The 16,576-nt window shown below is 36.8% G+C and overlaps 1 pseudogene; it reads left to right on the top strand.

The window, feature by feature from the left end:
• The first annotated feature begins 10,002 nt into the window (after window positions 1–10,002).
• Window positions 10,003–10,525, top strand: LOC150022523 (small ribosomal subunit protein uS13 pseudogene; annotated as a pseudogene).
• The last annotated feature ends 6,051 nt before the right edge of the window (window positions 10,526–16,576 follow it).

Here is a 16,576-nt window from a genome sequence, read left to right as displayed (position 1 = left end):
CAAGATGGAGGCCTAGACTGACATGCCCCATCTCCCTCCACAACTAAGAAGGAATACAACTACTGCAAAACTAGCAATAACCAGAGGTTCCAGAAAATAAATGGAAGTCCAATGTATGAAGTTATAAAGAAGCGGTGCTCACCTGGACAGGTAGGAGGAGTGAAGCCAGGGAGGAGAGGTCAAGCTGTGCTGGCTGCGGCAGCCGCAGTGACGGCTGCAGGACAGCGGTAAACACAGACACCCATATTTAAGGGGAGGCAAGAAGCACCTGGGGAGCATCCCCGGCTGCATACCAGACCCGTCAGCTTGCAGTTCCAAAGCCTGGGAAGGCAGACCTCCATTGCCTTGGACTGTGAGGCCCGGAAGGGGTGGAGACAGAGGAGGAGGCTCCCGGTCTCTCACCAGAGATTGAACGGCAGGAAGCCATCTTGGACCCCCACCCCCACAGAAAATGCCCGGTTATGATAAATGCATGGGGCTCCCCCCCACCCCCATAGCGTAAGAGGTGTGACAGCCCTGCCCAGGAAGCAAAGGTAAACACAAAACTGTCAGGATGGCACAGATCATGATAGAGATCCCAGTTACACAGCTGACCAGACAGCAAATTTCTAATCTAACAGAGCAGCAGATAGAAAATCTTCCTGAGGCACAGTTCAGAGCTTTGGTTATAAAAATGCTTACAGACCTAACAGCAGAACTTAAACAAGACAGGGAAGGAATGAAGGCTAGTCCTGCTGAATGAACAAAAACACATACGAAACTAGTGGTGAGGGCAAGAAAACCAGGGATCAAATCAACAAATCAGAACATAGGGAAGGAACAAACAGTCAACCAGTGCAGAAAGAGGAAACGAGAGGTGAGGAAAATGAGGAGAGGCTCAGAAATTTATCGGACAGCTATAAGTGGGCCAACATCCGAATCATAGGGTTGCCAGAAGGTGAAGAAGAAGAACTAGAAATGGAAAAATTATGTGAAAAAATAATGAAGCAGAACTTCCCTAACTTGTGGAAGAAAATAGACTTACAGGTCCAGGAAGCACAGAGAGTTCTAAAACAACTGGACCCAGGGAGGACCACACCAAGACACATTATAAACAAAATGTCAAAAATTAAAGATAAAGAGAGAATCTTAAAAGCAGCGAGAAGAGAATTACATACAAAGGCGTCCCAATAAGACTATCAGCTGATTTCTCAAAAGAAACTCTGCAGGCAAGAAGGGACTGGCAAGAAATATTCAAAGTAATGCAAAGCAAAAACCTACAACCACGATTACTCTATCTAGCAAAGCTGTCATTCAGAATAGAAGGGCAGAGAAAGTGCTTCCAGGACAAAGTAAAACTAAAGGAATTCATCAGATCCAAACCACTGTTATATGAGATGTTAAAGGGACTTGTTTAGGAGAAAGGATCAAAACTATGAACATTAAAATGAAAGCTGTATCACAACAGCCAACAACAGAAGCTAGGGAACCGAAACAAAGGCAAACTAAGTAGGCAATGAGAGTGCGAAAAGAATTACAGGTATGGGGAACGTTATAGGGGGAGGTAAGCAGGGAGGGGTAAGGGGGGTAAGGGAGGGAGATGGTACAGGAATTAAGAAGCATAGTAGGAGGGAGTGGAATAGATAGGAAGATGTTGAGAGGAACTATATGCACAACAAATGGGCATGTACTAAGGGGGGGCTGACAACTGGAGGGAGGGATGTCACTGGGTGGAGGGGAACAAAGGAAAAAGAAATTGGACAACTGTAACAGCATAATCAATAAAGCATATTTAAAAAAATAGTTTAGACATTTAGAGCTAAAATGTGATGTTTTTATTTTGCAAACACAAAACTAATCATGTTTAAAATTTGAACTTCTTCCATGCAAATATATTCCTCTTCCCTTCAACTAAAAGATCGATTTTAAGAAATAAAAACAAAAGACCAATTTTAAATCCCCATGGCAGTAGGAAATTGAATTATACAACAAATTTTGGATAAAATCTTTGCCTATATTTGGTCTCAATGGTGTTCAAAAAGCAAGATGACCACCCACTCTTTTTTATGGAAAGAAATCCAAGTTTCACTTATAAAAATAACAATTTAAAAGAAGGCTGATCATGGGCAGCTCTTCTCAGAGCATGTCCCTTTTTCATCCAGCAGAAAGCTTACAGTATCTCTGGCATCTTTAATATTCTTTTGCTTCAGAACCATCATTGCCTTCTAGTGACTAACTCATTGTTCCTGGGAGGATTCTCTTTCGGTATATAGTTCTCATATTAACCTAATCTTTCAGTATATATCTGCTATTATCCAGAAATCAGTTCTACACATTTATTCTTCTTAAAGCACAGAATTAAAAAAAAAAATTAAACTACCAGACGTGGGGGATTTCTTTTCAAATATTACAGAATAATCTTTCCATATACCGAAAATAAATGCCTTTAGGAAAAGGCACCAAACACAAGTTATTACTAAAATGGTTTCACAGCTAAGGATTAGTCATACACATTCTGTCTGCCAAATTTTATGTAGAACATCTGTCAGAAATCTTATTTGCCATTGTCTCTCTTTTCTACATCTCCTTCTAAGGATTTTTTTCTCTTGGCCACAAAACGTCAGTGATAGGAAAAAATGGAGTGAAGAGGAAAATTTGGTGGGGTGATTAGCCTCTGTAACAATTTCCAATTAAAAGGCTAATGACAAATATCACATAACCAGTTGTCCATTACCCCATCTATCTTTAACCAAGGACAATCCTATAAGATGAATACTAACTCCCTAGCTTATGAACAAAGGTCTTCACAACTGTTCCAGCTTCATCCCCCCCTTTTACCCTGTAGAGTCTGGACACACTGAGCCTCTTACAGTTCGCTGAACATACCAGGCCTCTTCCCAAATTTCATCTCCTTTCTAATTTAAAAAAAAAAAAAAAAAAAAAAAAAAGAGTGGGAGCTCCATCTTTTTCTGCAGATTATTCCCTTCATATTTAATGCCTTTGCCTGCATCTTCTCCAGGCAATCTCCTATTCCTTTTTCAAAACCCAGCGTAATTGTCACCTGCCCTAGTGAAATATTATCCAACTCCCAGGTCCACATTACCTGCCTTATGCTCTGTGTTCCCAAAAAGCTTTGTTCACACATTAGAGTAGTGTAACATTCCTCTTCCATTTTTATTGTTCTTTGTTTTGATTTCAAAAGGGATGGGATGGTAGGTAATTTTTAATGTCATTTTGTTCTTTATATTTTTCTATATTTTTTACTTCCTATAATGTATTATTTTTAAAATTAGAAAAATATAAATATTATTTCAAAATACTAGTTTAGGACAAAGAAAATAAAAAAGCAAGTAGGCTTCAGTATCCAGAACAAAATTATACTTAAGGTAAAGAAATGCAAAAAAAATTAAGCAAGCTCTCTGCATATTATCAAAAAACAAATTACTTCATAGGTGACACTTTATCTTGGGCATCATTGTTATCAAAATTTGGATTTTTAAAAATATTCTATTTAGTACTCTAATTTATTACCAGTTTTATTTGCAACTTTTATTTTTATTTTTTTCTATTTTTTTGTATTATAGCATTCATGTAAACCTCCTAAAGCCTTTGGTGGAAGAGAAATGATGTAAATAATCCATTTGGACACTAGATTTTTAACAGTCCCTGGCAAGTTCCACCAATCCACATATTTAGCTGGAGTGGGAATACTTCTTTAAGGCAAGACATGAACACAGCAAAACAACTAATGATGTGGCTAAAACCAATAGTATATAAAAGAGATCCCACATGCAATCAACATAAGCACGCCTATATACAACAAATCATAATATGCAGAAGGTTCTGATGTTTATTTTCATCTCTTCTTCATTATAGAACTGATAAAAACCCTTAGCTGCAAATGACTAATTTGTGCTTTTTTTATATTTGTTTTAATTTATCCTCTTCTGCTGATTTGCTTTTATCTGTTCTGTTCTTGCACAATGCAGATCAGAGTAGGATGCCAGGTGGCTTGTGGGATCAATACCTTTATTATTATTTGCAAAAGCAGTGGTGCTTTGTAAACCTGAAATTTCTGAATGATTACTTTAAATTGTATTGTCTAGGAGACTTGACTAGTGTTCTGCCCTGCAAGCTCTGCTCTAACCGAATGTCACTCTGCTGTCTCCATGCCTGATGTTACTGGCAATGTTAGACCTCAGTTCTTGAGTTCAGCTAAGAAAGAATTCAGAGCCAAGAACTCTATCTAGTGCCAGAAGTTTATTTAAAAAGTCACGAAGGCTGAAGAAGTGAGCCAGCTGGGCTGCATTGTGGACTCAGGAAGCAAGTTACAGAGTCAAAAAAAGGGCCCTTAGAGTTTAGGAGAAAGCAGAGGATACACACCTAAGGAAAGGAGGAAGGGGCAGTGTGGGGCTCTAGAGAAAGAGAGTGTCACTGGTTCCTTCAACTTAAGGTGTTTATCTATTCTCTAAAAGGAATTTTTAGGGGAGGTCTCAGGGGAGAATCTCAATAAAATATTTATCAGCTTCCCAGGTGTGTCCTTTTAGGGCTGTGGTCTCTACTGACTGGTTGGTGCTAGGGCAGGGAGTCATTAGTCAATGCAGCTGGTCCTGATGTCAGCCATGGCATTGCTTCATCCGGTTTTGCTGCTTTCCTGGGTCTGGAGCTAAAACACAGCTGAGGCCTACATGTTGTCTCTATTTTAACTAAAAGTCTGTCTCTGTGGTGCACAGACCCAAGGCTTTGTTCCTTAAATTATTTGATATGGGTCAGAATCTCATTGTACTGAGAGCTTAATGTTTAAGGGCGTTGTGGTGCAAGGCAGAAAAGGTCAGGTGATTCAGGGTGTTGGATGGGGCCAGTTTGAATCAGCTATTTGTCTCACTTGCCCCATTCCACTTGCCAAGAAAATTTCCTGGCTTTTTAATATTCTTCCTCAATGTGCCCAGCATTTTCTCAACTATGTTACTGACGAGAAGCATAATTTGATACTTTGACTTTTTCCAACCTTGCACACAAAAAAAGTGGACTCCATTGTATTTCCTCTATAGCATTAGTTAAAACCTTCTTGTCTATATCCCTGCAAGTGTTTCACTTTTGAGCCATTTAAATCTCCCACTGTGAGGTCTACAATAGCATTTACAGCATTATATTGCAAATTATCTCCTTGGGAAGCGAAGAGATTATGAATTACTTAAAGGCTGGGACTTTAGCCTCAGGATTTAGCGTCTGATACATAGTATTAGGTCCTCAATAAATGCAGTATTTATTTGAATAAATGAAAAACAAAGAATAACTTTAAAAAAAATTTAATCCTCACCCAAGGATGTGTTTATTGATTTTGTTAGAGCGAAAGGAAGGGAGAGAGAGAGAGAGAGAGAGAGAGAAACACTGATGTAAGAGAGAAACATTGATGTAAGAGAGAAACATCCATCATTGCCTCCTGTACACAACTTGATAGGGAATCAAAACTGCAAACTTGTGGTGTATGAGATGACACACCAACCAACTGAGCCACTGGGCCAGGGCAGGAATAACTTTTAAGGAGCAGAGAAGCATCAGGAGAAATTTTCAAATGAAAGTAAGATATGAAATAAATTTCCTGGACTGAAACTAAAACCTAATTTAAAAAGGACAAAGGTTCTATATAGACATTTCTCCAAAGAAGGTACTCAAATTACCAGTAATACCATGAAAAGATGCTTAACATCGTTAGTCATTAGTGAAGTGCCAATCAAAACCACAATGAGAGCCACTGCACACTCACTAAGATGGCTAACATAAAAAAGACAAAAGTGTTGATAAGGGTATGAAGAAATTGGAACCCTGATACATTACTGGTGGGAATGTAAAATGGTGCAGCTGTTTTGGAAAGCAGTTTGACAGTTTTTCAGAAGTTATGCATACAGTAACCATATGACGCAATAATTCTAATACATAAAAACATGTCTATACAAAAATTTGTACACAAATGTTCACAGCAGCACTATTCATAAAAACCATTAGAAGAAACAACTCAAATGGCCATCAACTGATAAATAGATAAATAAAAGTGGTATATCCATGTAATGGAATATTATTTAGCCATAAAAAGTAGTGAGGTACTGATACATGCTACAAAATAGATTAACCTTGAAAACTGAGTCAAAGAAGCCAGACACAAAAGACTATAAAATTGTTTGATTCTGTTCATATGAAATATCCAGAATAGGCAAATCTAGACACATAAAATAGATTAGTGGTTGCCTAGAGCTGGAGAGAGAGAGAGGTTGGGAGTAAATGCGGGGGACTCGCACTGGATAGGAAGTTTCTTTTTGGGATGATGGGAATGTTATAAAATTGATTGTGGTGATGGTTGTACAACTCTATGAATAAACTAAAAGCTATTTAATTGTCCCCTTTAAAAGAGTATATTGTATTCTATATGAATTATACCTTAATAAAGCTGTTTTTAAAAAGGAACTTCATGAAGGGCATTTGTCAGTAATGACTAAATTGCTAATCCTCAGACTTTCACTTCTTTTGCAGAATATTTTTTAAGAACAAAACCATACTTGAGAAATGCAGTAGATATTAAATAAAAAATTTATGAGTCCTTATATTAACCTTAGAAGCAGGACAAAATCAAAATGATGAAATTGAATGATTCTTTTCTTATGAGGCTTTACCTGATATTATCACCATATTTATACACATTTTGATTTGTTGAAAACAATGACTGAAATCTTAAGCTGTTTTAGTTTATCTGAAGGGAAGAAAAACTCTTAACTTTAAACATTAAGCCTTAAAGTAAATACTAGAATTTGTAAGCTTTGCTTACATTACCGGAGGACTTTTCTACTTACTTCAAAACTCTTGTAAAAGCAAGTGGTATACTAAACAAGAGACAGAACTGTGATAACAGAACTTCTTATAATAGTAGTGTTACCTGCATCCCTGTTGAGATATCATCCATTTGGTGACAGGCTTGTTTTAAATTTTCTCAAACAACTGCCAGCCAATAATATTATCATCCAATCCCATGCAACAATTACAGCAACCAAGATGATGAAACCGATAACCAATAGTACGAATTCATTATAGTGCAAAGCTGGTTGTTGGTCTTTACATCACAGAGGATTTTGTACTAGAATTAGAGAAAACAATATTAGTGAGGTCAGAATGAAAAACAAAAGACAAGAGTGAGTGAAGTCACTAGGATTTAGTTAGAAAATCAACTGAAGTTTTCAAGCATTTTTGCAAATAATACCACAGCAGGAATAGGAAGGTGCTTGCCTTCTAGAACAATTCCAGGAGGATGGATTTATATGATTTGGTTCAACAATCAGTAAAGTAACATTTACTTAACTTTACAGATTACAAAGCATTTTCATAACTATTTTTGGATTTGAGCCTTCCTCCGGTGGGGTGGCTAGAACAGGTGTTACAGTACTTGTCTCATCATCACTATCATAACAAATGACCTATATTGAGTTTTTATATCCCAGGCAAAAAGGGATATTTTGACCCCACAACTTTAACCCAAAGACTGTTTTGAGTAGGTCACAGGGTAAAATAAAATTTCATGGAAATAATAGCTACAAAAGAAAGTTCACTATAGCAGTAGTTAATATTGACAGTTTATAAGGATAAAAATCTGGTAACTGAAACGAATCTCATTGTAAAATTACATTTAAAAAGTGGATCCTGAGCATAATCATTTCAGTAAAATAAAAATGAAAATAGAAAAAATTGGAGATAGTTTCGCTGTTACTGCATATAAATTTGATCAAGAATTAAGTTGGTTATAATTATTGTTTAAATGTATATATTCATAAAAATAGGGTTTAAAATGGCAGGTTAAAATTATGCACCTCATTCAAGTCAGGGGTGGGGGTTGGGTAAAAAATAATAATAAGTGGCAGGATCAAATTGGCATTATTGACTTGATTCTTAGAATCCTTCCTAACTTCTTACCAATTTAACATCACTATATAATATAAAATAAATCTTGTTATCAAGTACTCTCTATATCTGTAAAATAAAAAATGTAACTATAAGAACCACCTCATCATATTGTGGATTAAATGAGATAATCCTTATAACATGGTTAGCATAGTAGTAGCACAAATGGTGGGTATTGTAACCCTATCTGTCCCAAGAGTTCATTGTATTTTTTCAGTGTACCAGGCCAGGATCTTTAAAAATAGGTCTTCTACTCACTAAACCACATTATTTCATCTGTAAGTACTTTCTTATAATTAACAAAATACCCAAAGAGATCTCTGATGAAGCTACAACAGAGCTTTACCTCTGACTACCTATATATGTTAAAATAGAAATTTAAATTTAGAAACATTGTCCAAAGCAACTACTGTAGTATAGAATTAATTAGATATACTTCTGATTGTTTAGAAAATATTAAAAAATAAAAATACCTGTGCTTTTTTTTTTCTTTATTTGACACATGAATAGAAGTTATTTTAGTTTGGCTTATCCACCCAAAAATTACTTTATCTCTCTTCAAAAAAAAGGAAAAGTAGGCCACCCTGACTGGTGTGGCAGAGTGGGTTGGGCGTCATCCCGCAAACCAAAGGGTCCCCAGCTTGATTCCTGGTCACGAGCACATACCTGAGTTGCAGGCCTGGTCCCCGTTGAGGGCAATTGGGGGCGTGCTGAAGGAAGCCAATGGATGTTTCTCTTATATATTGGTGTTTCTCTCCCTCTCTTCTCCCTACTTTCCCCCTCACTAAAAATAAAATAAATAAAATCTTTTTTAAGAAAAAAGGTGGGCCAATGTAACAATTTCATTTCACTAACAATAATGAAGTATGGAATACTGGGAAATCATTCAGCCTATCAGTCTTCTCATATAGAAAATAGACATGAATAAAATACACCCACATCAGAGTTGTGAGAACTAATCAATATCTTTAAATTGCTTTGAAATTGCCATATGAAAGATGTCTAATCTGATCAGTATTTAGAAGATCTGGGTAATACATATATGGAAAGACACTATTCATGTAGAAGGTAAAATTGGCTTTTGCTTGTGTAACTTGAATTTCTACTTGGCAAAAAATGTAATTGAGCAGAGAGAATGCTGTCATACAATTTTTAAAATGCATGTATCAAAAACATAATACTCATTCATTTTTTCATTGTTTCATTCTTCACATGTGATATCAACCACAGGTACGCAAAGTGCTCAATTTAGTATTCCAACAAATACAGCACATGAAACTCTTTGTGTGGTTATGTTGTTATTTTTAAAAATCTTTCTTCCTTTCTCTATAACCAAAAATATGCAATTGTTCATTGTTTTATTCCAGGTTCAGAATTTTTTGTACAAATTGAGTATCACATAATAAGTTGACATTAACTTCTCCAGGCATGGGAAATTAACAGATTAGGTACAGTTCAGAATCCTTTTGGGTTACTTCCACGACTGGAATTTTTTAGATCTTAACTTGAAGTATAAAAACAGCAGAGCAATGTTTCCATATGTGGTCAGTACACAGTTAATTCTGCCTGTGAAAGTATGAGTTGAAATATATTTTTTGATACTGTGAAACAGAATTGGGCATCAGTTTCTGGATTTTCCATGACTTCTATATTTCAAAAAACATGAATTACACAGGCTCTATCCTTCAACATATGCTTGGCTACCCCTCCACCCCACCCCTTTCCAAGAAGCCACTTCCCCTGCATGTGCCCAACTGGCTGTTAATTGTTTTTTAACAAAAATTTCAGAAGTATATGATTTTGAAAGTGAAAATTCACCATATTCCAATGCCCAGAAAAGGGGGAATAAAACACTGCTGCCTTGGCTGGTATGGCTCAGAGGATTGAGCACCAGCCTGCAAACCAAAGGGTCATGGATTTGATTCCCAGTCAGGGCATATGCCTGGATTGCGGACTGAGTCCTCAGTTGTGGGTGCACCGGAGACAACCATAGATTGTTGTTCTCTCCCGCTTTCTCCCTCTGTTCCCTACTCTCTAAAAATAAATAAATAAAAATTAAAAGAAAAAGACACTGCTTCCACAGGAGGCCTACACGCCGCTGCAGCCATGTCTCTAGTGATTCCTGAGAAGTTCCAGCACATATTGCGAGTACTCAACACCAATATTGATGGGCGATGGAAAATAGCCTTTGCCATCACTGCAATAAAGGGTGTGGGGCGAAGATACGCTCATGTGGTGTTGAGGAAAGCAGACATCGACCTCACCAAGAGGGCAGGAGAGCTCACAGAAGATGAGGTGGAACGTGTGATTACCATTATGCAGAACCCACGCCAGTACAAGATTCCAGACTGGTTCTTGAACAGACAGAAGGATGTGAAGGATGGAAAATACAGCCAGGTCCTGGCCAATGGTCTGGATAACAAGCTTCGTGAAGACCTGGAGCGGCTGAAGAAAATTCGGGCCCACAGAGGGCTGCGTCACTTCTGGGGTCTTCGTGTCCGAGGCCAGCACACCAAGACCACTGGCCGCGGGGGTCGCACTGTGGGTGTGTCCAAGAAGAAATAAATCTGTAGGCCTCGTCTGTTAATAAATAGTTTATACACCTGTGGGGAAAAAAAAAAAAAGAAAAAGACACTGCTAATAGTTTGGTATATACAGAATATGGCAAAAGTAGGTTTACAGTTGTGAGTATGTGAAAGAGAAAAGTTTATTCTTGTATTATTACTTATTGTATTATTTGTCATATGAACCACTGTAAATCTACTTTTGTCCCACCCTGTATTCTTCCAATTTTCCCTTTAAAACACATACATGCACACACAAGCTAATAGGTAATACAACTAGTGTGTAGATACATATGTGTATATATTGCATACATATATACACATATATATGCATACACCTTCCAAAAAGTTTGTATTCAATACCAGCTTACATGATTATATATATATTTAATTTATATGTGTAATTCATATTTACAAATATGGAGTTATATGATACATACTATATTGCAGGGCTAAGATTAGGATAAGGCAAAAGAGAAGAGAGACTAGGATGTAAAATTTGAAGAGGCAGTCACTTTCAGGGGCCAACACTGCACTCCTGCCACACAAACACTGAGTACGACTTTAGGCCTAGGCCTCGCTTCCCTAGCCCCAGTCGTCGTCGTCGGCAGCCGTCCGTCTCGAGAGACGATGGTGTAGCTTCTTAAGAGTCTATCTGCACCGCCGAGAATGGCTGTGCAGTCCGACTCGGGAGTGACACGGTATCTGTCTCCTCCCGTGTTGAATCGACATCTTGCGATGACGCTGGAGTGTCCTCTCCAGTGAAGCTGAAGCTACAGAGCCTGGGCAGGGTGATATGGAGGGTCTGCTGTTGCCCATGCAGCAGACCCCCCCTCTCTTCGCAGCTGAAGGGTCCAAGGGAAAGACGGAGTCAATACAGCTTGGCTTCAGGTGCGCCGCAGGAGTTGCCGGTGTTGACTAAAACGTCAAACCGCCTTAGGGACTCCGGCTCCGGATTTTCTGTTGGGGTTTACTCCCTTAGCCTTTCCCCTGAAGAGGTATGCCGCAAGGCAGCGGAGGTTTTTTGGAATCAGAGTTTTCCTTCTCTGCCTAGCCCCAGTATCTCCTGCCATTTGCTTTTTATTTTTCCCATTTAATTTATCCTGAATATATTTCCACAAAGAAGTATTTCTTTTCAGAAGCTGCATACTCTTCCATTTATGAATAGATAACTTATTTATCCAATCACCTTTTGAAGAACATTTGTGTCTAATTTCCAGGGGGCATCCTTGTTATGTACATCTGTGCCTATTTGTGTTAAAATTTCTCTGTGTTGAATTTCAAAAGAGAACAACTGGGTCCAAGTCTAGTATGCACTTAACTTTTTTTTTTTTAAATAACTAAAGGCATTTTGCCCTCAAAAATAATTGTACTAAATTTACATTGCCATCAAAAGTGCCTGTTTTCTAAAATCCTGACCAACACTGGGTATTTAGAATTTTTAAAAGCTTTGGTGTCAGATAGGTAAAAATATGTCTTGGTTTTAACCTGCATTTCTGTAAATGCTGTTGAGCATTTCCTCCTCTTGTTTAACCATTTGTTTTTACTTCTTTTGAGAATTGCTTCTTTTTGTGATTTTGCAATTTTCCTACAACATTGTTTCCCTGAAATTTTATAAGCTCTTTCTTTGTTAGGGATTTTAGTCGTTTTTCTAAATATATTTTGAAAATACTTTTTCTCAGATTGTCTTTTCTCAGTTTTTTCTTTTGATGTTGCTCAATCATCTTTTTTATTTTGTTTTATTTTTTGGATTTCTATTATTTTTATAGAGTCCAACATACCAGTCTTTTCTTTTATGACTTCTGGGTTATATTACATGTTCTGAGAGCTCTTTCTCATTTAAAACAATTTTTGCAACAGCTTTATTGAGGTGTAATTCATATACCATAAAGGTCACTCTTTTAAATTACCAGTATACAGTTCAGTGGTTTTTAGTATTATATAATCCAGAGTTGTGCTGCTATCATGACTATCTAATTTTAGGACATTTCATTACTGCAAAAAAAAATCCATACCAATTAGCAATCAGCCCTCGTTGCCTCCTCCTTTCAGCCTCTGACAATCACTAACCTACTTCTGTCTCCATAGATTGACCTGTTCTGGACATTTCAAATAAATGGAGTCACACAACATTTTGTGCTTGGCTTCCACTTAGCAAAATGCTTTCAAGTTTCATCATTATTGTGGCATGAATTGGTGTTTAATTCCTTTATGTGGCTAAACATTGTTATTGTCTGTTATTTCTATTTTAGCCATCCTAGTTCATGTGACATGGTATATATCATTGTAATTTTGATTTACATTTCCCTAACAGCTAATAATGTTGAGTATCTTTTCAAGTGCTTATTGGCCATTTGTATATTTTCTTTGGAGATGCTTTGCTCATTAGTTAATTGGGTTTGTTGTGAGGGGAACCGAAGTTTTGCCACCCCCAAATATGCCTTTTGGGATATTGATTGTAAGCTAGTTATTAAGAAACAAAAGACTCAGAAAGAACCTTTGACCTTACCCCCTTACCTGCCTAAAGGAATTCAAGTAGAAAAATCTGCTTAAATACGGAAACATCGCCTTAGCATCATAACATAAATTAAATGTGGCAGGCAGGGAGAAATCTAGAAAAGCTTATCTGTTAGACTTCCCACTCTGTACCATTGTTTCCACGTGGCCCAGCAAAAATTTGCTTACCACATGTTTGCTCTTTGCCATCTACTTGTAAATTGCCTACTTTCCCTTTGAAATCCCAGACCCCTGCCCTCCTTCCCCTTTGTCCAAAACTGCCCAATGCATCTTTGGGTCTCATTTCTTATGCTACCCCTAAGTGTACATCTGTAATAAAATTTGAATATTTTCTCCTGTTCATCTGTCTCTTTTAATTTGATGATTAGTTCAGATAGAATTTAGAAGTTGAGAGAAAAATTATTTTTGTGTCCCCACAGTTGTTGTTGTTGTTGGCTAGAGTACTTTATATATTTGAATATTAGAGCCTAATCAAATGTATGATTTGCAGATATTTTACCCATTATGTGAGTTGTTTTTTCTCTTTCTTGATAGTGTTTTTTGAAGTATGAAACTCCAAATTCTGATGAAATCTAACTTACCTATGTTGCCTTTTGTTGCTCATGCTTTGGGTGTCATATCTAAGAAACTATTGCCTAATACAAGGTCATTAATCTTTATTCCTATATTTTCTCCTAAGAATTACGGTATATAGTTTTAGCCCTTGGTCCATTTTGAATTAGTTTTTGTATGTAGTATGAGGTAGTATAGTCCAACATCATTTTTTTGCATGTAGTTATCCATTTATCCCAGCGCCATTAGATGAGAAGACTATTCTTTTCCCATTGAATTGTTTGGGCATCATTGTCAGAAATCAATTGATCTTACATATATGGGTTTATTTCCAAACTCTCAATTCTATTGCATTGATTTCCATGTCTATGCTATGCTAGCACAACACAGCCTTGATTCACTGTTACTTTGCAGCAAGTTTTGAAATTAAGAAGTGTAAATTCTACTACTTTGTTCTTCTTTTTCAAGATTGTTTTGGCTTTATGGGATCACTTTCATTTCCATATGAAATTTAGGATCAACTTGTCAATTTTTGCATAAAAGGAGCAGCTAGGATTGCTCTCCTGATTTTATTAATATATTTACTCATGATTTCTTTTAAGACTTGGCTATGCCAGTATTATCAACAAATCCCTCTCAAATCCACTTACCCGACTTCATTCTTGTGATCTAGAAACAGGCTGCAAAAAATAAAAATAAAAAAAGCAGAATTATCAGGCTCTCTGAATATTTGCTTTCTCTCTCCAATTAGGCATAAAAGATGCCAAACACTGTAATATTTGGTTACTGCCTACAGGGAATCATTAGTTTCAAATATAAATGTAGCTTAGTGCTGTGCCCACATCCAGAAACCAGATTGTGAATCAGATGTTGTAGCACTTAATTTACCGTCACTACCTTGAAAACTTTCCTTGCATTTTATGTCTATGTGCCAAATGACTGAGACTTTAATTCATGCCAATTTATACCCTGCTAACTTCTGCTTATTTATGCCTAATAATATGATATAAAGTCAGACAGCAAGACATTTTAATCAGTAAACAAATTCTATATTTTATTTTATCACATATCTTAATGTAATACAAAAATGAATCTATAATTGATTTGACTTAACACTAACTTCCCTGGTCAAAATTATAATTCTGAGAATTATTCTCTAATATATCATCTAATACCAAGTGCAGACCATACATCTAGGATTCATTTTAGAATACTTCCATTAAACACTGTGTGAAACGTTATATAAGCAATACTTTAGGGTCCTAGTCAAAATTAACATTTGGATGCTCATTTGATAGGGTTAGCTAGGGTTATTGTAGTTGACAATAACCTTTTGTGACAAGCATTTCTCTTTTTTGCAAACTGCTCCAGCATTTACATTTGTTCGCATCATTCGTGTAAGTCTTTCCCTTTTATCATTAATGATGTACCTTTCTAACCAATCATTAAAAATAAAAATTAATCGAATCTTATATTTCATTGTAATTTTGTCTCCCAAGCCACAAATTTTTCACCAGCCATAAAATAAACATGAATGAACATCTCCAAACTCCAGAAACATATCCAACAGTAACCTTGGAGAGTTGGATTGAAGGCTGTCACATGACCAAATGAACAGGGGCAAGCCTTACCAACCTAGTACTATGAGGAGCTAGTGCCTACAGTAAGTTGCCTTCATTTTCATGTCCTGTCCTTTAAGATCAGCGATTTTCAACCTTTTTCATGTCATGGCACACATAAACTAATTACTAAAATTGTGCGGCACACCAAAAAAATATATTCTATTTTTTGCCGATCTGACAAAAAAAGTAGGTATAACTTTGACTCATTTACACTGGATAGCTATTGTGTTGGCTGTTGTCATTTTTTTATTTGACAATCTGAGGGAAAAGAGGTCAGTGCCCCTGACTAAATAGTCAGGTATTGCATGTTTAAAAATTCTTGTAGCACACTGGTTTGAAAATAACTGCTTTAGATCTATTTCTCCAATTTCAAGGACAGAAAGATGTATATACTTCACTACTCAGTGGGAGGAGTTTCAAAAAATTGGGTGCTGTTTTAAAATCACAAACACTTGGTATATATAGAGAGACCTCAAAGCTCCCCTTTTTTTTCAGCCCTTTGTTAATGGTACAGTTTCTCCCAACTGTGGGGGCCACTATCAATTCTGGATTCCTAGAAGTCTGGGTCAGCCTAGATGTAGCAGCATGGTGTTGAACTTTCTCAACTGAGTTTAAAAGTCGTTTCAACCCTACCTTCACAAAAACTCTCTCGAGGCAACATAAATTAGTGAAAGATTGATCGTAAAGAGTGTGGTCTATGATCTGGCTAGTGTGGCTCAATTGGTTGGAGTGTCATTCTGGAAACTGAAAGGTTGAGGGTTTGATTCCCAGTCAGGCACATGCCTAGGTTATGGGTTTGGTCCCTGGTCAGGGCACATGTGAGAGGCAACCAGTTGATGGTTCTCTCTCTCATCAATGTTTCTCTCCCTCTCTCTCCCCTTATCTGCTCTGTCCCCATCTCTAAAATCAGTAAGCTTGTCCTTGGGTGAGGATAAAAATAAAGAAAGAAAGAATGTAGTCTCTGAGGTTAAATTACCTGGGTTACAATCTCAGCTCTGACACTTTCTATTTGTATGACCTTGGGTAACTTAACTAACCTGTCAATGCCTTAAGTTTCTTATACCAAAAATGGGTATAACAATATTAATTTACTCATGGGGTTATGAAAAAATTTAAATTAGTTAACTTGTATAAAACATTTAGAAGATGGACTATTACATAGAGATTACTTAATAGATGTTAGTCATTATTATTAATGCTCCTTAACTTGGAATATATGGAGGGACTTCGTAAAATCTTTGAAATTGTATGCAGAATTTTAGAGCTACACATATACTGCATTTTCAGGAGACTTCATACTTAATCACATTCTCAATGAAATTCTATAGTTGCAAATGTTTTTTTAAAAAGATTGTATGTATGTGTGTATCTATGTATTTATTTTGCAGGACCATACCT

The sequence above is a fragment of the Furipterus horrens genome, unplaced genomic scaffold (assembly GCF_987537825.1).
Source record: "Furipterus horrens unplaced genomic scaffold, mFurHor1.1.pri manual_scaffold_1, whole genome shotgun sequence".
Taxonomy (NCBI): domain Eukaryota; kingdom Metazoa; phylum Chordata; class Mammalia; order Chiroptera; family Furipteridae; genus Furipterus; species Furipterus horrens.
This window is presented reverse-complemented; position numbering and strand designations above follow the sequence as displayed.